The sequence below is a fragment of the Apodemus sylvaticus genome, chromosome 20, assembly GCF_947179515.1.
Source record: "Apodemus sylvaticus chromosome 20, mApoSyl1.1, whole genome shotgun sequence".
Classification (NCBI taxonomy): Eukaryota; Metazoa; Chordata; class Mammalia; order Rodentia; family Muridae; genus Apodemus; species Apodemus sylvaticus.
Genome location: NC_067491.1, coordinates 52,788,243 through 52,811,904, shown reverse-complemented (window position 1 = coordinate 52,811,904; position 23,662 = coordinate 52,788,243). Strand labels below are relative to the sequence as shown.

The following is a 23,662-nucleotide window of genomic DNA, read 5'->3' as shown; positions in this document are numbered from 1 at the left end:
GTATACCTCCAACATTTCCTATTCACGACCTCAAGATAAAAATAAAGACCCTTTAAGTTCCGGTAGTACTGCCTGTTTAGGAATATGTGCATAGATTTGGGATTATTCAGTCAAGCATACCAATTCCTTATATTTTATTTTACAGTATTTTGTCTTAATCATTTTGTTTACATTTCAAATGATATCCTCCTTCCTGATTATGCTTCCACAAACTCAAGCCCCATTCTCCCTCTGCCCTCCTATTTGCCTCTCTGAGGGTGCTCCTCCAGCCACTCACCCAATCCCTCCTCACCTAACTAGCAATCCTCCACAGACCAATGGCCTTGCCTCCCATATGATGTCAGATAAGGTCGTTCTCTGCTACATATGTATCTAGAACCATGGATCCCTTGATGTATGCTTCTTGGTTGATGGTTTAGTCACTGAGAGATGTGGGTGGTCAGTAAGTTGATATTTTTCTTTAGATGGGATTGCAATCCCACTCAGTTCCTTCAATCCTTCCCCTAGCAATTTCATTGGGCTCCTTGGTCTCAGTTGATAGAAGGTGTGATTATCTGCATATGTTTTGGTCAACTGTTGCTAGAAATTCTCAGGGAACAGCTCTACCAGGCTCCTGTCAGTAAGTGATTCTTGGCATCAGTAATAGTGTTGGGGCTTGGTGTCTGAAGATGGGAGTGATCCCTAGGTAAGCAGTGTATGAATATCCTTCAGTCTCTGTTCCATTTGTTTATCCCTGTCTTGACTTTGAACAGGAACATTTCTGCCTTAACAATTTCGAGATGGTTGGTTGGTCCCATCAATCAGCTGGGGGCCATGCCTATCTACCAGAGGTGTTCTCTACAGATTCTATGGCCCAATAGTTGGCTAGGAAGCAGATATGTAGAGGTTGGGTTTGATACTCTATATTATCACCACTGTTTACAACACTTTCTGTGGAAACACCATGGAAGAGATCGAGAAAATATTGCCGTGGGGACCTTTGACATTCCAAATTACATCTCTGGGCAACTTGGAAATATAATTCATCAGATCCTCACAGTTTCCCCAGAGAACAAGCCCTCCATTGAGGACATTGAGAGACATTCATGGGTCAAGAAACATGAAGTAAATATCCCCACTATGAATGACCCAGTTTCCAACATTATGGACATGCTCTGTGGCATGGAGTTTAATAGCAATGAGATGTTGGAATCCTGGCAAATGAACAAGTATAATGAAAAATGGTTACATATTTTATTTTAAAACAAGAAGTACACAAAGTGTGTCTACATGCATCTACCAGTTCAGCCAAGCATGTGGATTCCTTCCCTATTCCACCCCTATCACCCGCATATCCCATTATCTCTGGTCTTCTCCCAAAGAGAAAGTTCAGAGAGACCAGCTTTGGCTGCTTTCACATACAGTCCCCAGGAGAGAAGGGGTCTGTTCCACTGACACTTCCAAGATTCAAGATGGCCAGACGTGCCACCATGTCTCCAATTGCTCTACATTGTCCCAAGAAGAAGAGCAGTGCTTCTAGCTGTGCCTTCTCTTCTGGAGCTGTGGCTGCACCATGTGTGAGGTTTGCTGTCAAGACTGTTGCTTCAGGAGGTCTCTGAATTAAAAAAACCCACCATATATCTTCCCAAAAAAGGTGGATCCTCTAAAGAAAGCAGGATGCAGAACCCAATGAATGTGTAAGCAAGTATAGGAGTGTGCATCAAAACCTCTACCCTGTTCAATACACCATGCTATCACCATGGTTCTAGCCTCTTCTAGGTTCTAGTAACATCATAGTGGGTCTATCTAGTTACAGAATATGCTCCAGGAGGGAACACGTTCAACCTGATAATGGAGGATGGCCTGCTTCAGGAGCAAGAGGCAATGGAAATATTTGGACAGATAGTGTAAAATACTGCAAAATACTGCAACAGCCTTAACATTGTCCATCAAGTCATAAAACTCCAGAATATCCTCAGAAATGCACAGGGTATTGTGAAGTTGACAGACCTGGCCTGGCCATCTAGTGCTGTCAAGGGCCCTTACTGAACATGCAGTGCGGGACCAGGGGCTTTTCTGCCCCAGGGCTCATACCAGGACATCCATGTTATTTCTAGGAGGCAGAGTGTGGAGTTTGGGCTTGCTACTCATTATTACCACTGGGTACGACCTCTTCAGAGGAAGCACCATGAAAGAGATTGAGAAAAAGATTGCCATGGGGTCCTTTGACATTCCAAATTACATCTCTGGGCAACTTGGAAACATCATTCACCAGATCCTCACTGTTTCCTCAGAGAAGAGGTTCTCCATGAGGACATGGAGAGATAGTTATGGGTCATGAAATGTGAACTAAATATCACCACTGTGACTGACCCAGTTCCCAATATTATTAACATGCTTTATGGCATGGAGTTTAATAGCAATGAGATCTTAGAATCCCTGCACATGAATAAATATGACAAAAATGGGCACATATTTGATTTTGTACGAGGAAGTACACAAAGTGATTGAACAGGCATCTACCAGTTCAACCAAGCGTGTGCATCTGTGCTTTATGCCATGCCATCAACATCACATCCACTTATCTCTGTTCTTCCAACAGAGAAGGGCCACTCAGTCAAACTTTGGCCTCTTCCAATTCTCCCCTCAGGAGAGTGAGGGCCTGTTCCTCTGACACTCTCAGGACACCAGGTATGAAAAAGTGTTTTCATGCCTCTCACTGATCTAAATTATCACAAGAAGAGCAGTGATTCCAGCTGTTCCCTCCATTCCAGAGCTGGGGCTGCCCCATGTGTCTGCACAAGTTCATGTCCACAGGAAACACCACGGCCTCCTCAGCAAGATATTGACATGGAAACAAAATCTCCCCTCTAAAGATTGGGTATTTCAAACGGTTTCACTGGAGAGTCAGGGCTTGCCTGTCAAGAGTGTTGCTTCACAAAGTCTCTAAAGACAATAACCCACAATTTATATTCCACAAAAGTGGGTCCTCTAAAAGAGGAAGGAGTCAGAACCCAAATGAAAAGGGTACATATGGGACGGTACATCACAATATAGACCTCGTTCCCAAATTAGACCATTCTAAAATCATTAGCCTCTTCCAGGTTATAGTAATACCAAACCTAGTCTGTCCAGCTGGAATATGATCCAGGAGGTAACATGTTTAACCAGGTAAGGGCAGATGGCCTGCTGCAGGAGCAATAGGCGAAGAAAACTTTCAGACAGAGGGTGGCAGTCATTACTGCCACAACATTATCATTGTTCATGGAGATCTTAAACATCAAAACATTTTTCAAGCTGCAGAGAGAAACATGAAGCTAATAGAGGATGGTTTTCAAGCTGAAGATCAAAAGTTCTTAAGAAATCATAATCACATTCAAATACTGCCCCAAGAGAAAGCCCAAATCAACTGTCTGCACAGGGCCAAGTGACTTTGTTTTTGTCATAATGCGTAGAGCAGTACCTTGTGAACCTGAGCCCTTCAGTACCAAAAAACCTGTCCTGAGGGAGTCATACAATGGTCACGTTGAGTGGCGTCTGGGCAGGATGCTTTCTCATATAAGAACACAGGGCACCCCCTTCGTATGCAGAACACACCAGGTTAGTGCAGAACAACATCCTAACAGGGATCCATGAAGTTCCACGTCCTATCTCTGGTCAGCTGAAATCCCTCATGGACAAACTTTTGGGAGCTGCTCCAGAGAAGGCACCTAATAGAAGGTATTCAGAAACACAATAGGAATGAGCAAAAGTCTAAGACAATTCAAGTGAGCCTAATCAGGCCACACCATCTTAGCTTTCCACGTTCTGTGACTTTTGTATGACAAACATATCATCTATGCATCTGCCCAGAAAATAGGGTATAAGGAAATAATGGGGACATACTTAATATTAAAAGATCATGTCATAAACTTGGACTTGGTTAAAAGACCTTCACAAAGATGTGGATTCTGGCCATATAATTTTCTATGCCCCACAATTTCTTCTCCTTCTGTTTTCCCAATTAACTAAGAAGCATTTATTTTGTTCATGTCTGTTCAGGCCCCAGAATTCAGAACAGCACCTGGCTGTAGACATATCATGGTAAAAAGTGTCTCCATGCTTTTCATTTTCTTCTAATGTCCCATAAATGAGGGCCGCAGGTTGACTGGAGCCATGCAGCACTTTTCTGTGTCTGACCCTGTGTGAGCTTCAGTGAAGTCTCAGGAGCAGTGACCTTGCCATTTGGGAAATAACCTATTTGCATACTGTGTGCAAAGTGAGAGGAGCCATAGAAGAGGCAGGGGAGAAAATGAAGGAATATCTTTCAGGGTTATTTTATAACCTGCAGTGTGAAAGAGTTCAATTCTTGACTGTTCCCAGATTGAAATAGTAAGGCAGTCTTCCCACAGCCATTTGCACCAGGGAAGAGGGAAACTCCACAGCCTTCTGTGCATAGCCCTCCCCCACCCCGGAGACAGACAGAGAGAGAGAGAGAGAGAGAGAGAGAGAGAGAGAGAGAGAGAGAGAGAGAGAGAGAGAGAGAGAGAGAGATTCCAGAAGTGCTTTCACTTTTGACCTCAGAGGAGTAAGGACAAGGGAGAAACAAACTCCAGTCAGAGCCAACAATACCAACTAACACCAGAGGTAAAGAGATGGTGAAAGGCAAGCAGAAGAACCCTATCGACAGAAACCAAGGCCACATGGGAACATCAGAACCCAATTCTCTCACTACAGCAAGTCCCAAATACCCCAACACACCTGAAAAGCAGAGTTGGATTTAAAGTCATATCTCATGATGCTGATAGAAGGCTTCAAGAAAGACTTAAACAAACTCCCTTAAAGAAATACAGGAAAACATCAGTCAACAGGTAAAAGTCCTTAAAGAGAAAACACAAAAATCTCTTAAAGAAATACAGGAGATCATGGGTCATCAGGCAGGAGCCCTTAAAGAAAAAAAACATGAAATGATAAGGCTCTCACACCTGGGAGTAGCATTTAGAGATAGGCCTCCTGTAGGGGGAGGCAGGAACAGATTTTGCCCCTAAGATAGGAGTTTACCATGCACTGAAATGCAGATAAAAATAAGTCCCTGTTACATGAGGATCCAGAGAATGGCACCTCTGTAACCCAGGGAGGACAGTCACTGGGAATCCACTCATGTGTCACCTGATGAGTACTAATGGCAAATGCATTTTCCTCTGGTTTCTGAAGGACACATTAAGGAAAAAAGCTTGCACAATGACCATCCCCACTCAGAAGCATCCCTAAAGAGATAAGAACATGCTTGAGTGTATGAATCTAGCCCACCATAGACAATCTGAATTCTACTCTGCACAAAAGGCAGACTCAAGAGAGAGAGTATCTTTGAAATGGCAATATTCCCAGGCTTACATCCTAGGCATATCATACACTTGTCATAAGAGATTGACATAACATTTCAAAGCATGTAAATCCTATCATAGAATATGAGTATCCCCCTAAATGCAATTGACAATGTCACGGCAATAGATATTTGTCTGGAGAAGACCTGCAGTGTCAGCTATGTAAAGAAGCATTAGGAAGATACAATGGTTTTAGTAATAATTGATTCAGGTGATTAAGAGGAGCAGCAGGCTGCACAGTGCGCAGACCCAGCAGCCTCATTTTTTTTTTTTTTTTTTTTTTTTTTGGCGTGAACTCTGTCAATCCACTGATTAGAACCTGCACTCCTTACTATGTACGTTGCTCCTCAAACTTCTTGCTTGGCCGCCCTTGGAAGCTGCAGGACACATTACAATGAGCTCCTTATGGAGAAATTTTATTTTAATTTAAAACCGGAGCATCTCTGTCCATACTTAATCACAGAAGGCAAAGAGTCCAGCTCATCCCCAAACTTGCATTGACTCCATGTCATCCCTCCCTCTCACTTGTCACCCAAGTGCTAGGAGACAGCGTTTCAGTGCAGGGCTCCTCCCCTTATATTCAGCCTGTAACCCATCTTTCTTCCTGAAGTCCCTATATAATCCTCCATGTGGCCTCAGCCTGTGCATAGGTCAAAAGGTTTCTCCAGGAACTGATCTCACTACTCATATGCTAATGGTCTTGTTGTACTGGAAACTTTTATCACAGTATCTTCCTACTTGTAGACAAGGAGGTCCTATCTTTCTGCCCTTGCTGGACAGCTAGAGGCTTCTCATGTCTAGAGAGGGTAATCAGCAAGACAAGCCTGGGGTGCTTTGCTGAGGCCTGCCTGGTACTCTCTAATGGAGCCATCTTTATCACTCTTTACCTCTTATTTTGAGACATGACCTCACTCTGTTCTGAAGGCTGGTCGTGAACTTACTCTGTACTTCAAGCTAGTATTGAACAAGCCATCCTCCTTCCTTGGCCTCCTGAGTAGCTGGAATGGCAGACCTATGCCAGGAGGCCTGGCTGAACATTAATTGTGAAACAGGAGCCCTAATGTCCACTGTTCAGAGTAGGGCATGCATAAGAAGAGTCACTAAGCGTTGAGTGTATTATATAAGCTCAGGAAAACATATCACTACTATTGGCAAGGAAGAATTCTGAGTGCACTGGGTTCAGTGTTTTTTAATACTGTTGAAACAGATATCCACATACCCTATAAAGTATTTATATGGATAATTTGAAGTCTATCACTATACACTACACATTTAGGATGCTCTTCAGAGGAATCATATTTAAAAGAGAACAAGTTGAGGAAACTCTTGTATAAAAAAAATTCCTATTGGTTTGATAAGTAGGACAGGGTTAAGGATCTAGAAATAGGATTTTGCCGTTTAGGAATTATTACCCAATAAAGGAGCTCACTAGTGGTATAATGCCTGATGCAAGTACTCAGTTGTTTAAGTATAATGTTTCTCTGATTTCCCTGAGAACAAAGCTGGAACAGAAGGCTTAATCTATCATTCTTTCACACACATATATATATATGTATATATATATATATATATATATATATATATATATATATATATATCTCCATCCCTAACATATCCCTCCTTTCCGTAGTGTAAACTAATGGCAGGGCTCAGCACACTGCTGTTGGCATTCCAATAAAATCATACTTGTCTCCTGCCTCCCTCCAACATAAAGCACATGTTCCAGTAGTACTACACAGGAGTACCTAGTAGAGGGGTGGCAAGAGTGGGAGGAGGAAGAAGAAGAAGAGTTGTTCTTTACATGAAAGAGAGCACTTTGCAGGGCTGTAGCCTCTCCATGCCACCTGGGATGGGCATGGCTCCGCATGCCCTCAATGAATTATTTAACACCCACCTACTTCTGAGCATTGTACAACTTGGAGGGACCCTTAGAACTAGGAGGTGAGCCCAAGGATCTGGAAGGGGCAGTGGGTCTGGGCAGTGAAGGAAAGTTTCTGGGAAGGGGAAGCAACAGATGTAGGCGGGTGTCCGGGACCAGCTCTGGACAGTGGCTGCCACTCACCTGCAGTGTGATCTCAGGAAGGCCGAGCTCCCTTTCTGGGCCTGTTTGCTAAAGTGCACATGGTTCTGGCAAGTGCTGGCAGGCACTGTGCTCAGGACGCTCTGGGACCCGATTTGTTCTTGGGGTACCTTTCTCTCAAATGCCCCCTAAAGATAAAGGCCTGGCTTTGGGAATCAAGCTAGGATAGGAGCTGATGTGCTAAGGACCCAGCTGTAACGTTGGCCCTTCTGTGTATTTTCTGTACGCCCTTCTTAGTGCTCCACCTCAGTAGACTACAGAGCAAAATTTCTCCAGGAATCGCTGCCGGCTCTCAGAGTTTATCTTGTTTGCCAGGAACCCTCAGGTCACTGACCCCTGAGTTACTAATGTGCCTGCAAGAATCTGGAGCACTGTCCAGCTGCTCAGGCACAATGGTTATAGGCAAGAGCATGCCACAATTACTTCTATAGTGTGGATAGCACGGTTGTGATGCTTCACTTTTCTTTTCTTTTCTTTTCTTTTCTTTTCTTTTCTTTCTTTTCCTTTTTAATAATTAATTTATCTTTTACACTCCATATTTTATCCCCCCACCCTCTGACTGCTACACTTCCCATACTTCCTCTCCACCCCATTGTCTCCTCCTGGATGTCCCCAATCCTGACTTCACCTGACCTCTAAACTCCCTAGGTCCTCACGTCTCTTAAGGGTGAGGTGCATCATCTCTGAATGCACACAGTCCGTCCTTTACTGTATGGTACTGGCCTCAGACACTTGAGGTAGATGGATCAGGAAGAGTGGGTGGCACCAATACTGGACCGGCCATACTTCTCAGGCTTGTAGGTGATGACGAAATCTCCCAGGTAGTAGCTGATCATCTCTGGTTTGATCTCCACCTGGTTGAAGGTCTTGCCACTGTACACATCTACCATGCTGCTGAGTGTCTCAGTCAGAATGATCATGTCCTGTAGGGAAAAAACAGCTGGCCTGAGCTGTAGGGAAAGCGGGCACCCATGTATCTGCTGAGAGGAGCTGCCCAGCTATCGGGGAGGAAGGAGCTCCTTGCCCAGAAATCAGTGCTACTCTGACATGGGCCTCCCATACCTGTTGAGAGAGCCTGGCTGGGAAGAGTCTTGGTCCTTTCTCGTGGCTGGAGACGCTGAGGCCTGTTTCACTGCTCCTACACAGCTGGTTTTGATAAGAAGAGACAGCTCATAGTTTTAAAACTTGATTATAGAAAAGTAGGAAGAGAAAAGAGACAGAGAAGTAGAGAGAGACAGAAGAGATAGAGAGATGAGAGCTCGCCATGACCACATGGAAAGAGGGGAGAAAAAGGGTAGAGGAGGGAACGGGGAATAAGAGCTTAAGGACAAGAGAGAAAAGCAAGAGACCTAGGAGGGGCCTGACAGCCCCCTTCATAGTGTTGGCTGGGTTATCTGGCAACTGTGGGATGGGCAAACTTGGCTGTAGCCTGGTGACTGTGGGGGTGGAGTCCAGCCAGTTCCTGTTCCTACCTGTGCTGAAAGGCTTTCAGTGCACGAGTGTCCGACTCAGTGGGTAAACTAAAAGGAGCAGAGGTGGGCATACACGCGGGGAGCATCTGGGAACTGTGGCTTGATGACAGCTCTGACTTTCACTTCAACAGTACTTCATGATGTTCTTGTACCTCATACTAGCATCTCATACACACGATGACAGAATCGCCACGGTAAACTTCCCACCCCTTAGCAGCAGTCAAAAGCTAAGCTAATCCTCAGAATTTGGTCACAGAGGAGATGCATTCCAAATTTCTTTAAATAGAGTGGAGCCTACAAAGGGTCCTCTCTGTGTCTTGTGTAGCCCTTGGTGGCTGACACCCTGCCTCCAGGCCAGGCTTTGTTGAAGAAGAACTGGCACTTCCTTGAGTTGTCACCATTTTTTCTAAGCCTCGGTCAATTTTTAAAGACTTTCTAGCACTGGTGCTTGGGCCTTAGAGAGGAATGAGCTTCAGAATGAGTTGGGTGGGTTGAGTTTGATGGGTACCTAATGCTTAAATGAAGAGGCATGTGACTTATGTTCCCTAGATGACAGGGGCTTCACAGTAGCTATACACTGTATTTTTTGTGCATTCCCAGGATGGACAGATTAATTCCAGTGCACAGATGTGTAAAGTCAAGGCTGTCATAGTGGAATGGCTTATGAAAGGTAATCTATATAGTGAATAATAAGGCTGATATCTAAACCCAATCTGGAAGACACACCAGGGTGGAGGCAGTTTCAGGGTAACTGGCAAGTATCAGGGCTGTGGATCTCAGTCTTCTAGGCCTTTGTTTCATTGCTTGTTCATTATTCTAGAAACCATGCCCCAAGTTTGTTATACATCAGCACAGCCAGACTGTTGTGGGTTGTCTCTTTTACTGCCCGAGATGGCTGCAGGATATCGGAGTGACCTGAGTCTGAACAAAGCTTCATATTCTACAGATCAGGCCCTCAACTCACAGCTGAGAGATCACAGTACAGAACATGGATTGTCCCATGCCTGCTACTCATTCCATAGATGGGCAAAATGGTGACCATGTCTTCCTGTATTAGGTGCTTCCATTTGTATTGTCCTTATAAGATGAGGTGGGGTTTTCTTCAGTTGACAATTTGGACATGAACTTAATTATTCATGCTTCTGGGCCTCTTCTAGTTAGAAGAATAGAATAGACTCACAGACTAGATAATCTGTACTTGGCATTGTGACAGGTGTCTGAGTGATTCAGCGTGGAGTGTGCAGTTATAATGTGAGGCCGGGTTATTGTCCTGTAGTTAGCATAGGACACAAGCCCTATTTCATATTGGCTTTGCCTCACAGGTGAGCAGTCTTTCCTCATGGGTGGATTGAGACCCACCCATTCTCTGCACATGTGGCTGGCATATATCCATGCATCTACACCAGCTCCCATCACATAGGCTTTCTCCTCTTGGTCTTTCCAACTAAGCTGCTTGTTTCAAGACTGTGGCTTCCAAAATGTTGAGCAAAATAAGTTTCTGGTACTGTATAATGAGCAATCATGTCTCAATACCATGAATGATATCTAAAATTAATAGCCAGACCTAAAACACATACAATACCTTGAATGACATCTGAGATTTATAGCAAGACCTAAAACACATAAAGTCAACTCCAAAAAGGCTGACACATGACTCTTTGTCCAGTCCATGTGTTTAAAGAAAGTATCATCCAAATGTGCAAAAGGTTATCACAGGAAAGAAACAGTCATTACTCTACAGGACTGGAGGATGCAGCTCAGGAATAAGTGGAAGAAGAGAAGATAGCCTGGATAGAGAGAGGAAGACAGACCTGTCCAGCAGAGTAGTGTCCACCTTACTTGCTCTTGCTCAAAGTAGGCAGAAATCCTGGCAATAAACAGAAGCCTATATTCTTCAACCTTCCATTTAGATCTCCAATTTCTTCATTTTTCTTCAGTAAGAATAGACAAGGGTAGAGCAGCAACCTTCATCTTTTTAAGGTCACAAGGGCATAGTATGAAGAGCTGTATACCGAAAATACCTTTGAAAAAAGTTCAGTCACCAAAAACATTCATTATATGTGGCTTGTGAGTATGTATCCTTCAACAGCAATGCCTGTGCTGATCAGTGTTCAAGATACTGGCCCCACCTAAAAGATGTAGAAATTGAAAGTCTGCATGGGTGTGCATGGGGCTGCATACTGTTTTGTCTTCAAGGTAACTAACAGGTTATGAGCTGGTTTGGCTGGGAGTGGGGAGTTCCCAGGCATCCCTGCATACAGAGTTTATGTCATTCTCTTTCTATTAACAGCCCCAATACTTGCATGATGCTGAAAGTGTTTTTTACAATATTGACAATCAAATGACAGCACCTGGGGGAAAACCCCAGCCAAGGACCTGTTACAGAACAGATACTAAATAAATATTTGTGGTGATCCGCGTCTTACTCTTGTCAGCCTTGACTATGACAGTCTTTGGGAAAGTTGAGAGGAGAACCAGGCCATCTTAGAGTTGGTGCATCCTGTTGACTCCTCTGACATTTATTCTCTTGAATAAACGTTGCTTCCAAAATCCCAAGTGGATAAAGAATGGGGCTGAAGCCTACAAACACCTGAGTGGAAGATACACCAGGTGTTACCTCCCTTTGGGGTGTGACAGTGAGTTTGTTACAGACACTCTGTGTATTTAGTTTCCTTCACTTGTAGGACTCACTGGGTTGTCACTGAAAAGACCCACTGAACCTGTAGGATGCCCAGAACCAGCTGCTAATCCTCCTTTGAAAACTACTACAAAGACATTTCATTTTCTCGTGGTGGTAGTGCTTCTGGGCAGCTTTCTCTTGGCTGAGGTTCACATAGCCTTACTCTAAGAAAATATGAGTGTCCTGCCCTAGGTATCTCCAAATCCTGTTCCTGCTCATGCAAGCTACAAATAAGATGCCAGATTGAGTACAGTTTTAAAGTACCAAGATCCGAATTATTTTTTTCTATATGTTGGGTTTGCTTATTTTAAAGGACTGAAATATAAATATATTTATAAATATAAATATAAAAAAACTGAAATATGACATCAGCTTCAGAGCACTAGAAATGTCATGGCTGGAGAGTCATCTCTTAGGTTTATTCATTTATCCATTCAACAAATATTGAGGCATTCTTACCTGTGTTTAGTGGCATTCTGTCTGTCTTAGAGCCAATATTCAATTTCCTTTGAAGCTCAGGAGTAGGTGGAAATATCTTGGAGAACCTGGAAACAGGAAATGAGTCTCAGATCGATCAGGTAGAGTGGCCATTGAGGGAGAGATAGGGAAGATGCCATTAAAGGGTCCCTGGAGCCAGGTTTGTTATGGATTTGTGCACTGAGGAAGGGAGATTGGATTCTATCCCAAGTTAGAGTTTTTAATCCAGGAGGCTACATGGGTAGACTGACTAACTTGCTTTCTATTATTTAGTTAGGATCTCTGTGTATACTCTAGGCTAGCATCAAAATCACAGTTCTCCTGCCTCATCTGCTGAATTGCTGGGATTACTGGGATGTGCTTTCATGCCTGGATGACTCTCTGTCTCTGTGTCTATCTGTCTCTGTCACTGTGTTCATGTATGTGTGTGCTGTGTGTGTGTGTGTGTGTGTGTGTGTGTGTGTGTGTGTTAGGATATACACTAAGGCTAAATGTTTGAGCGAAACTGTCAAACTATTTCCCCAGAGCAGCTGTGCTGGATTTCATTCTGTTAGCAATGCCTGAGCATTCTTCAAGTAATCTCTCTCCTTGCCTGGACCTGGTAAGGACCTGTTAATTATGTTGCCCATTCCAACAGTTGACTGCTATCTCACTGTGATTTGAATATCTACAATTTGCAAGGTATGTTGAATGTCTTTTTATGTGTGTGTTTGCCACACTTATATATCATCTTGGGTAAAAGACGATATATAAGGGTAAAAGTTCAAATCTGTAACTCTGAGTTTTTTGTCTGTTGGGATTCATTTGTGTTTATTTTTATTATTGCCCATATTTATTTTATTTGTGTGTGTGTAACTGTGTGTGCCCATGGAGGCTAAATAAACCAGCTCTTGTAGCTGGGTTACAGGTGAATTATCTGCCATGGGGGCTGGAAATCAAACATGGGTCCTCTGGAAGAAAAGCAAGAGCTCTTAATGTCTGAGCCATCTCTCCAGCCTGACATTTCTGTTTGGCACAAGATCTCTCACTGAAACTAGAGCTGACAGATTAGGTGCAGCTAGTGTATTACAGATGTGTGCTGCTATGTCTGATTTTACATGGGTCCTGGGATCTGAACTTAGGTCTTTTTGCTTGTATATGAAGCATTTTGCAGACTGAGCCCAAGCTTCTGGTATTCACTAAATCACTTGGGTGTGGTGGGTTGGTCTGAAGCTGCTTGTTTTGTAGTGATAAATACTGTCCCCTAAAGCCTGGTTGCTCCCAGAGAGGACAGAGTCCATACATAGACCCAAGTGCCACTAATGATCCTTGAACTCCAAGTTATTATTAATTGGTGAATAAAGGTGCCTACAGCCTATTGATGGGTAGAATTGAAATCAGTAGAGCATTGAATTTCTGGCCTTGGGGTTGGAAAGAAGATGGAAAGACACCTTGAGCTTATTGATTAAGGTAATCTCCATTGCAAAAGGCTATATTGGTAAAAGTGATCTGCTAATTAACCTCCATCTGCATTTAGATTCCAGCTAAATTCATTACAGACAAGAATCTTTTCTTACTGAAGAACAGAAGTCGTCCATGACCCAATGTATTCCTACACAGAATGCAGTCCTGTCAGGAGTGTTGCACAGGCCATTAATTCTAGCCCTGGTGAGGCAAAAGAGGGGACAGGCCTTGAGGGTGAGGCCAGACAGGTGGGCATATCGAGTTCATGGCAGGGGAGCAACACAAAAGAAAATATGAGGTGTAAGAGAAAGCTAAAGAAGACCTGAAGGTGGAGAAGAATAGAAGGAAAGAGAAGAAGGAAATGAACAGGATATGGAGGGGGAGAAAGAAAAGATGGAGGAGGAAGAAGAACAGCAAGAGGAGAAGAAAGACAAAAGAAAGAGGAGGAAGAAGAGAAAAGAAGGGGTAGAAAGCACCATGCTAGAGAGTTTCTGATTCTCCACCTCTACAGAATGGATGAAACAATGCTGTGGCTCAGAAACTCAGGAGCAGATCACTGACCTGAAGGATCATCTATAAATGAAGCCGCACAGTAAGTGACATCCAATTCTATATAAAGGGGTGATGAAAATCTGCCGAAAAAGTTTCAGCTCGGTCAACAAATGGTGCTGGAAATATGAATTTCCATGTACAGAAGATTGACATTACCTTTGACTACACATTAAGATTATTCCAAATGAATAAAATGCACAGAGGTTAAGATCCAATATGCTTCAGAAAAACACAACACACTTTAACACATAGATAAGTAAGCCTAGAACATTGAAAATGATATGGGTAAGGTTAGAAATATGCTCAGGAAAACATAAGTGGGCTTCCCTGAAATTTAAAAATCTTCTGTACAACCAAAAAAAAGTGACCAAAGCAAATGGGTACCATGAAAAAATGCAAAATATAAAAACAGAAAACTGGTTGTCAGGTCTATATCTGTTTGGTATTTCAAACTCACTGAAATGATGTCAATCTGTTGGTCTCTATACCAGGATGAATCTGGCATGGAATCCCTAATGGAGCTGGATGGAAGAGAAGGAACCAAAAGGCTCTGGCCTAGCCAGAAGAGTCAAACTTTACAGTTCTTCAAGGGGAAGCCAGGGAAGGCAGATGGATGGCACACTTGTGCTTCCTTCACAGCCCTGTGACAAGGGACAGGAAGTAAGGGACAGCTAAAAGGAACTTGGGAAAGGGTGGATGGGGGAAGAGATGGAAGAAGAGTGCTTATGGGACTTTCAGGGAGTGGGGAGCCAGGAAAGAGGAAATTGCTTGAAATGTAAATAAAAATATATTGAATAACAATAATAGAAAACATAGCCAGACCTGAAGCAACTATGGGAGTGGCGGGAAGTGGCTGAGATTACTGATCACAATGATTTTCACAGACACAAGCTAAACAACTGCTTGGCTCAAAAGGAAACCATCCAGGATGAACTCCAAGGCATGTGTGAGGATAGGAAATCAGGGACACTGAGACATCATTACCTGTAAAGAAAAACGAGACGAGGAGCAGGACATGTGTAGAAATGGAGATCAATCAAGATGCTACGTGAAATAAGCCAGTCTCAGGAGGACAGATGCCAGGATTTCTGTAAAATACAGAAGCTACATGTGTGTTGTGCATTCCATATGCCCTTCTCTGAGAGTGTGTGTGTTTGTGTGCCCAGTTCAAAGACAGGAAGCCAAGAAATATTGTGGGCAAGAAGAGGTAGGCATAGTATGTAATGCATATGACACAACATCAGAATGAGGAAAGTGTTGGGCATGGAAGGGAACCCACATATCAGGATAAAGGAAGTCAACAAGCCACAGGGAAGAAGATGCAAATACTACACAATCTATTCTTAATTATAAACACACACGCTTCCATGCACACACACACATAAAGAAGTATAATTATTTCAATTGGTTTGCAAAAACGATGTATACTACAACATTAAAAAATGTATCTAAGACTAAATGAGAACAAGGATATAAGGAGGAAAGATATCCAAGCTTATGGATCCATGGGACATTCACACATCCCCAAAAAAGGCTTACCTGGTAGTAAAAATGGTAAATCCTACATCAAAGTATGAGGTAGAGACCGTAGAACTGCCTAAAATTTCCAAGGCCAGTTAGACTAATTTATGACACAAGAACAAAACAACCGAGAATGTAGGACAGCAGGTAGAAGGAAAGACCTCACCATCAAATATTGTCCTCTGACCACGTGACCCTTATGAAAATTGCACAGTACACCAACCCACATACAGTCACTAAGAAATGCACATATGCACACATCACGTGAGCCCACACACAACTACACATAAGAAAAGGTAATTAAAGATTTAATATTATAAGCACACTTACACTGATCAGAAACACAAGAGTTTGTAAAGGATTGCTGTGTTAAATGCAGAAAGGTGACCAATAGGGGGATTAGAGTTTCTCCAGGCATAGCTACAAGTTTTCAGAATCACCTGGAATCACATTTCCAATGCATGAAATAATGGTTCCAATGGCTGCTCAATTCCAAGCACATATTAAAAAGTTCCCAAATCAAATTCATCAGTATTTTGGGATGAAAAGTTTAATGAATTTATTAATCAATTCTAGAAATAAAAAACTAAGGCATTTCATTAAATGTCGGAAATCAAAGAATAATTATAAATAAGACCCAGGTCCTGTGGGACAATCAGCTCTGCAGCCTGCTCCACAGATTGGATCAGATTGGACCACTAAGCCTGGTTAGCTGAGTTCTGACTAACAGGAGAGCTGCCAGTCAATCTGTGTGTCCTCTCTGAATTCCAGGAGGCCAGCAAGTCTAAGACTTAAGAACACACCAGGTTGGGTGGTGGTGATGATGCAGGCCTTAATTCCAGCAGTCAGGAAGCCCAGGCAGGTGACAGTCTGTGAGTTTGATAGCAACCTGTTTTACATTGTGAGTTCCAGGACACCCAGGACTACACAGAGAATCCCTGTCTCAAATCAAAACAAAATAACCCATCAGCCCTTTGAGGGGTTATACAGAGTGTGTAGGCTATGAAGGATATCTCCAGAGGGTCACCTGGCTCACTGTGCTATCCTGAACTGGTGAGAAAATATAGAAGGAAAGACACAGACTCATGGTTAGTGAAGCTGGGATCAGCTGGATTCTCTGAGTATGCCTATGGGTACCAGGAATCTCGGGCTGATTAATTGGTACAGCACAGGAGGAAGGGTGAGCTAGACTGGGTGAGAGGTCTCTGTCCATGAGCAGTATCAGGCTGTAAACATCCAAGGGGGGTAAACCACAATTGCTAGAACTTGCATGCACTGATCAATCATTCATAAACAATCATGACTGGACTCTAGAGCAAAGCTTTGCCATTGCTCTTCACTCTGGCACCTAAGAGTGATGTCCTTGTCAATTTAGGATGAGACAACTATCTCAGAGACCTTGTTGAGCCAAGTCCATGTCAAAATAGACTACCTTGGGACCTCACCCATTCAACTTTCTCTTGGTCCCTATACAAAACACGGTTAGGAACCATTTCACTGACAGGAGTGAGTACCAGTCAGGGGATCCCTATGCCCAGGGCTTTCAATAGCAGGAAGGTCAGAGCCATAATCTTCTCTAAGATCTGTGCCAGACAGATCCACTCTACTTACTTAACACTGAATTCTAGCCTGAAATCCTCCAGGCTGGCACTTTTAATTCAAATAGTTCTTGAAACAGCTATGAAGAACAGACAGCTGCTTCTCACACTAGATAGTCTGCGTCCCAGCCTCTGGTGACATTTCACCTGGCCCTGGCCCTGCTCTTTCTGTTTTTATGGTGCCCATGTGTGCTAGTTAATGTGTCAACAACAAAAGCAGAAGAAATCGGAATGGAGGGAAATGTGATTAAGAGGATGCCTGCATGAATCGCCTACAGGAGTGTGTAGGGGATTTCGTCATCAGGGACTAGTGCGGGAGTATGATATCCCACTGGGGGTGTTGCCATTACTGCACAGCACATTCTGAGCAGGAATGTCAGGTCAGCAAGCCAGTCATCAGCCCTCCTCTGAATGCTGTCTTTCAGTTCCTGCCTCCAGGTTCATGCCCTGATTGAGTTGCTGCCTTGACCTCTCTTCAAACCTGGGCAATGATCAGGGTCCATGAGCCACATCAATCCTATTGTGCCTCATGTTGATGTTGGTCCTAGTATCTGACACATAGATGAAAGTAACCTATGAGAGACATGTATTTTGTATACTGGTCCTCATCAGGCAGTGGATGTTATGAGGCAGACCCTGAAGAAGAAAAGGCAGGTGATTGACACCCCCCCCTTGAGAAAGGGGATTGGTGGGCAGAACTTTGGGGGATGGGCAAGCCCTAACTGACAGAAGCTGTAGTTTAACTTACTTTACCTTCCCCACTGCCCACGAAGAGGAACTCAGATATGGTGCCTTTATCTCCCCATGACATTTTTCATTCTGCGGCAGGCTGACCTCAAGACAGGGTTTCTCTGTGTAGCTCTGTCTGTCCTGGAACTCCCTTAGTAAACTAGGCTGGCAAGGAACTCAGAGATCCACCTGCCTCTGCCTGCTGGAGTTAAAAGTGTGCACCTCCAGCACAAGACTTCCTCAAGGCATTTCTAACCATTCAACCACCAAATTTAAAAAGCCCAGTGACCATCTCCAGCTACAAGTCCCAGGGATAGCAGCAGATGGGAAGTAGGCTTAAGGGAACAAACTTCAGATGAGCATGAGACATTTCAGACATTCTGCACAGCAGGGTAACGGTCATCCTACAGCAATCTCTCCTACGATGTTCAGAGCAACTGCCAGCTTTCTCTGCCCTGGGACCTTAAGTAGACAGCACGGAGACCACAACACCCTGGATTTGTGGAAAGTGGGTAGAGAATGAGCCCAGTTTGGATTATTTCCAGAGTTAATACATGATGTCTTCATAATCTGTGTATGGGCCCCAGCCTCTCAGCCTCCATAGTTGAACAGTCAAGAGGCAGGAAGTGTGGGTGTGTCAGTTGACCTGGACCATGATGCAGGTCCTATACTGTATAAAAGTCACTGAAAATACCCCTGGGAAAGAATATGAAGGTAGCCTGAGGAAGAGGTCTAGGTGTCCTCATTTTCATTCCAGAAGGCTGTCTACAGAGCAGAAACAGTTTATATACTGGAAACTAAGTATTCCAAATACTGAAACGTGACTAAGAGCCTGGACAGAAGGTCGTTTTTTGGGCCAGGTGTCACCTCACCAGTCAAGGCCTGCAGGGGAAACAACTTCAGGCCTTTGGCCTCAGCCTCTAGAAATTACTGCAATAATGTCCAGTGAAAGAATGCTGGCATGTGTGCTGGCCCCTGGGATTTGAGCTCTGAGGGAGACTTTTCAAATGTCCAAAGTTATGCTTGAATCACAGCTGCAAGCTTCTGAGAATGGGATACCATCGCTGTCCTAGGGAGAACAGACCTGGTTGAATGGGACAGACAACTCCTACATTCTGCTCTATGGGAGATCAAATCCAAACACAGACCTAGGACTGTGTCAATGACCTCAGAGGATTGTGGAAAGAAAGTATGGTCCTCAGTACAGCAGGGTGAAGATACAGCCAGGTGCAAGGAATGCCTCAAGGATGTTTGTTCTGTGATTGTGGATTGATCTTGGCAGCTTGGTAGTCCTTAATATAACTAATATTCTGTCTTGTTTGGCCCTCTCCAAGTATCCAGAACTGCTTTTCTTCCCACTTCATTCATGGGTCATAAAAACCCACTCTTCCATGTAACTAACAGAGGCTAACATCCAGGCCCTGAAGAAGAGTGAAACCTCAGAAGTATACATGGGGAAGGTGATGCTGGTGGTGTCCTAAGTCTGCTGTGCCTATAGAAGGAGGGACTTGTATCTCAGGACATGATGGGAAGGTGGGGCTTGCCTAATTGCCTTCTGCCTCTACACAACAACCTGGTGAGGATCTGTCACCTCTGATGAGACATAGGTAGCCAAACTTGAGTTCCACTGTAGGTTACTCCCTCAGGAGGACAATGAACTATCAAATCAGGATGTTCCCCAGTTTGGAAAAAGACAGATGCAAAGTCCTTCAACATCCTATGAGAGGCCTCTCCTTCAACTTTCCAAAAGTGTGTCCCACAAAGGGAGAGGGCAATATCCATGAAGTAAGGAGAATGTGCTGTCTTCTTATGAGAATTCCAGCACATCATATGTTACTCTCCCCAAAATCATTCATATTCTCCATCCTCACCTCCCCACCCCCACCCCTCTCATGACTCCATCCCTGACTCTCTCCTTGAGGAAAAAATATGTGCCCAGGTTCTTCTGCCTGTGAACCTGGTCTCCAAAGTCACATATTTTGTGGTACCCGCCTCCCATAGAAGGATGTTATTGGATTCAGGTCCCTAAGCTCAATTCCTGATTTCATGGCAGTCACAGAAACTTTGCCAGACTGCTGTCTCCTAGGGCACCCAGCCTGGACTGCACTATGTTGAGTAGTTCTGCACTTTGGAGGTCATAGATTCTTTCCTTTGCTGGGATCCCCATTCTGCAGTTGGGCATTGTTTCTCCTTATCAATTCCAACATCCACATGATCCTGTTTGAGTGAACCATAGACTTCATTAAATCCACTGGGGTTCTCCTGCTCTCTGGAAACACCCTGGAGGATTTCCTAAGTGAGTTTTGACATATCACTGGGAACCTGAAGGATTGGACAAGCTGGCAGGCCTCAGCAAAGCAGCCCAGGCTTGTCTTGCTGATTACCCTCTCTAGACATGAGAAGCCTCTAGCTGTCCAGCAAGGGCAGAAAGGTAGGACCTCCTTGTCTACAAGTAGGAAGATACCATGATGAAAGTTTCCACTACAACTAGGGCATTAGCACATGAGTAGTGAGATCAGTTCCTGGAGAAACCTTTTGACCTATGCACAGGCTGAGGCCACATTGAAGATTATATAGGGACTTCAGGAAGAAGGAAGGGTTACAGGCTGAATATAAGGGGAGGAGCCCTGCACTGAAACGCTGTCTCTTAGCACTTGGGTGACAAGTGAGAGGGCGGGATGACATGGAGTCAATGCACGTTCAGGGATGAGCTGGGCTCTTTGAAACTTCTATGATTAAGTATGGACAGAGACGCTCTGGTTATTAAGTTAAATGAAAAGTTCTGCATAACCCAAGACACAATTCACTTTTCAAATGATGCCCAAGAAGAAGGAAGAAGTGGCCCTTGGTCTTGGAAAAACTCAGTGCAGCAGTGTAGGGGAAGAGCAGGACAGGGAAGTAGAAAGGGGTGGATTGGGGAACAGGGGGAGGGAAGAGGTCTTATGGGACATTTGGAGAGGGGGATCCAGGAAAGGGAAAATCAGTTGAAATGTAAATAAAGAATATATTGAATAAAAAAAGATATTATCTGCAAAAAAAAAAAGTATGCTTCTGAAAGCTGGAGAGATGGTTCAGCAGTTAAGAGCACTGACTGTTCTTCCAAAAGGTCCTGAGTTCAAATCCCAGTAACCACATTGTGGCTCACAACCATCTGTAATGAGATCTGATGCCCTCTTCTGGTTTGTCTGAAGACAGCTACAATGTACTTACATATAATTAAAGAAAAAGAGTATGCTTTTGGGTTGACTTAGAAGCACATGAAATAAAAAGTATTTGTCTGAAATCAACAGAAATTCTGATCAGTAAAGAAGGAAGGTTTTCAAATTATCTGTATTCAGGAATAAAATAATTTTTTATGACTTAAAAAAAAGAAAAAAAGAAAAAGAAAAAGTGGATTCATGGACTGTAGGAACAAAACCCCAACCCAGACCACAGACTTATCCACCAGATCTTTATTATAATTCCCTCACAAATGCTCCATTTGAACAGGAAGTGGCCCCTTTCACTAGGTCAACACAGTGGCAGTCTAGACTTTTATATTTAGGGCATTTTATTCCTAGTGGTGATGCTAAGGACCTATGTAGGGGTTTGAATGAGGTTGGTCCCCATAAGGACATGTTCTTCAGTACTATTCTTTCATGGTACAACTGTGTGGGAAGGATTAGACAGGGTGGCCTAGGGAAGAGGTGTGACCCTGAGGCTGTGTTTGCAGATTCAATGCCCAGGCCATTCCCAGTGACTTCCTCTCTGCCCTCCCACTTGTGAACCAAGGGAGTTCACAGCTGTTCCTGTCGCAATGCCTTTGTTGTGCTATAGGAGACTCTCAGTCTGTAATATGAGTCTGAAGTACACATTCACTTGTATATGTTTGCTGCCATGGACACGGTGTCTTATTGCAGCAAAAGGAAGGAAGATGCAGACCTTAGTAACTACTGCTTTAGTGGAGCACATAAACTGACATTTACTCATTCAGAAGTCAAGGCCAGTAGATACTTTAGTGGCCTTGGCTTTAAGTGTATAATAACATTTAGTAGTGAGAAAATGTAGGTTATTTAAAGAGCTAATCCACACACCTAATCACTTAGGGGACCTATGGCCCTCAACAGTGACAATCATGGCCTGATATCCAGTTATCTGAAGCTCTAGAAATGCAGCTTTTTTAAGTAGAAGTCAGTGCCGAGTCAGGCATTTTGAGAATAACTGCCCCGAGTCATCCCTTTTCTAAGGCACTCCACAAGCACACTTGAGAACAGAGCTCATGAAAACCCACTGGTTGAATGAATTAGACTTGGGTAGAGTAATTCTGTGGTCTGTGGTTGGTACCACATCTGCTTACAAAGATATTTGTTCATATCTCCACCCGGATTGCTACCTGGTACACATACACTCCTCTTGTAGGAGCACATATAGGTTTACAGAAGAACTCTTGATCTTCGACCTGGAAACCATCCCCTATTAGCCTCTTATTTCTGTCTGCAACTTGAAAATGTCTTTGACGTTGAAGGTCTCCATGAAGAATATCAACATCGTGGCAGTACTTAGTACTCAGGTTAAACGTGTTTTCTCCGAGAACATACTCTGTAAATAGACCCACTTTGATGGTACTAGATCCCAGAAGAGGCTAATGATGCTAGGATGGTGTTGGGAACAAGGCCTAGGTTGTGATGTACCCTCCCATACTTGCTTACAAAATTTCACTGGGTTTTGTGTCCTGCCTCTTTCAGAGGACCCAGATTGTTGGAAGATATATACTGGATTTTTGTTTTCAGAGACTTCTTGAAACAACAGAGAATGGATAGGCAAGCCCTGATTCTCCTGTGCAGTCTCTTGAAGCACCCAAATCTTCAGATGGGGAGATGATGTTTCCATGTCAAAATCTTGCTCAGGAAACAACTATATTTCGTCTTCTCTTGTGGTAATGCAGACACATGGGGAAGCCATGGCTCCAGAATAGAGGTCACAGCTAGAAGTACTGTGTTCTTTTTGGGACAATGTAGAGCAATGGGAGGCATGGAGACACTTTTGGCAACCTTGTGTTCTGAGAGTATTCGGAGAACAGGCCCCTGTTCTTCTAGAGCTGAATGTGGAAGAGGCCAAGGTTGGGCTCACTGGCTCTTCTCTTTGGTGGAAGACCATAGAGGGAAGTGCTGGTGATGGGGGTGGGGAAGGGCATGGATCCACAGGCGTGTTGAAGTTGTAGATGCATGTTCAAATAATTTATGTACCTCTTCTTTTAAAATCAAATATGTCCCCATTTTTGCATCATATTTTTTCAATTGCTGGGATTCCAAGATCTCATTGGTATTAAACTCCATGCCACTGGGCATGTTTATTGCATTAGAAACTGGGTAGGTCACAGTGGGGATGTTTATTTCAGATTTCATGACCCCTGGATGTTTCTCAGTATCCTTAATGAAAGGCCTCATCTCTGGGGAAACTGGAAATCTGTTGAATTAGGTTGAATCCAAATTGACTGGACACCTTATTTGGAATTTCAAATGTCTCCATGGTAATTATTTTCTTGATCTCTTTCCTGGTACTTCCTATGAGCGTGTGGTGCTATGTGCTTATGAAATAGAGTAGCAAGCCCAATTTCACACATCTGTCTTCGAAGTCATAAGGTGCCCCTAGTATGAACTCTGGGGCATAAAAGCCCTTGGTCCCACACTGTCCTTTCAGTAAAGGGCCATATCTACACTTGATGGCCAAGCCAGGTCTATCAGCTTGATAATAACATTTTGTATCTCTGAGAATATTCTGGAGTTTTA

General features: G+C 43.6%; 1 pseudogene; it reads left to right on the top strand.

Annotated features, from left to right (window-relative positions):
• The first annotated feature begins 1,451 nt into the window (after window positions 1-1,451).
• LOC127670550 (putative sperm motility kinase W) lies at window positions 1,452-2,653 on the top strand (annotated as a pseudogene).
• Window positions 2,654-23,662: the final 21,009 nt, after the last annotated feature.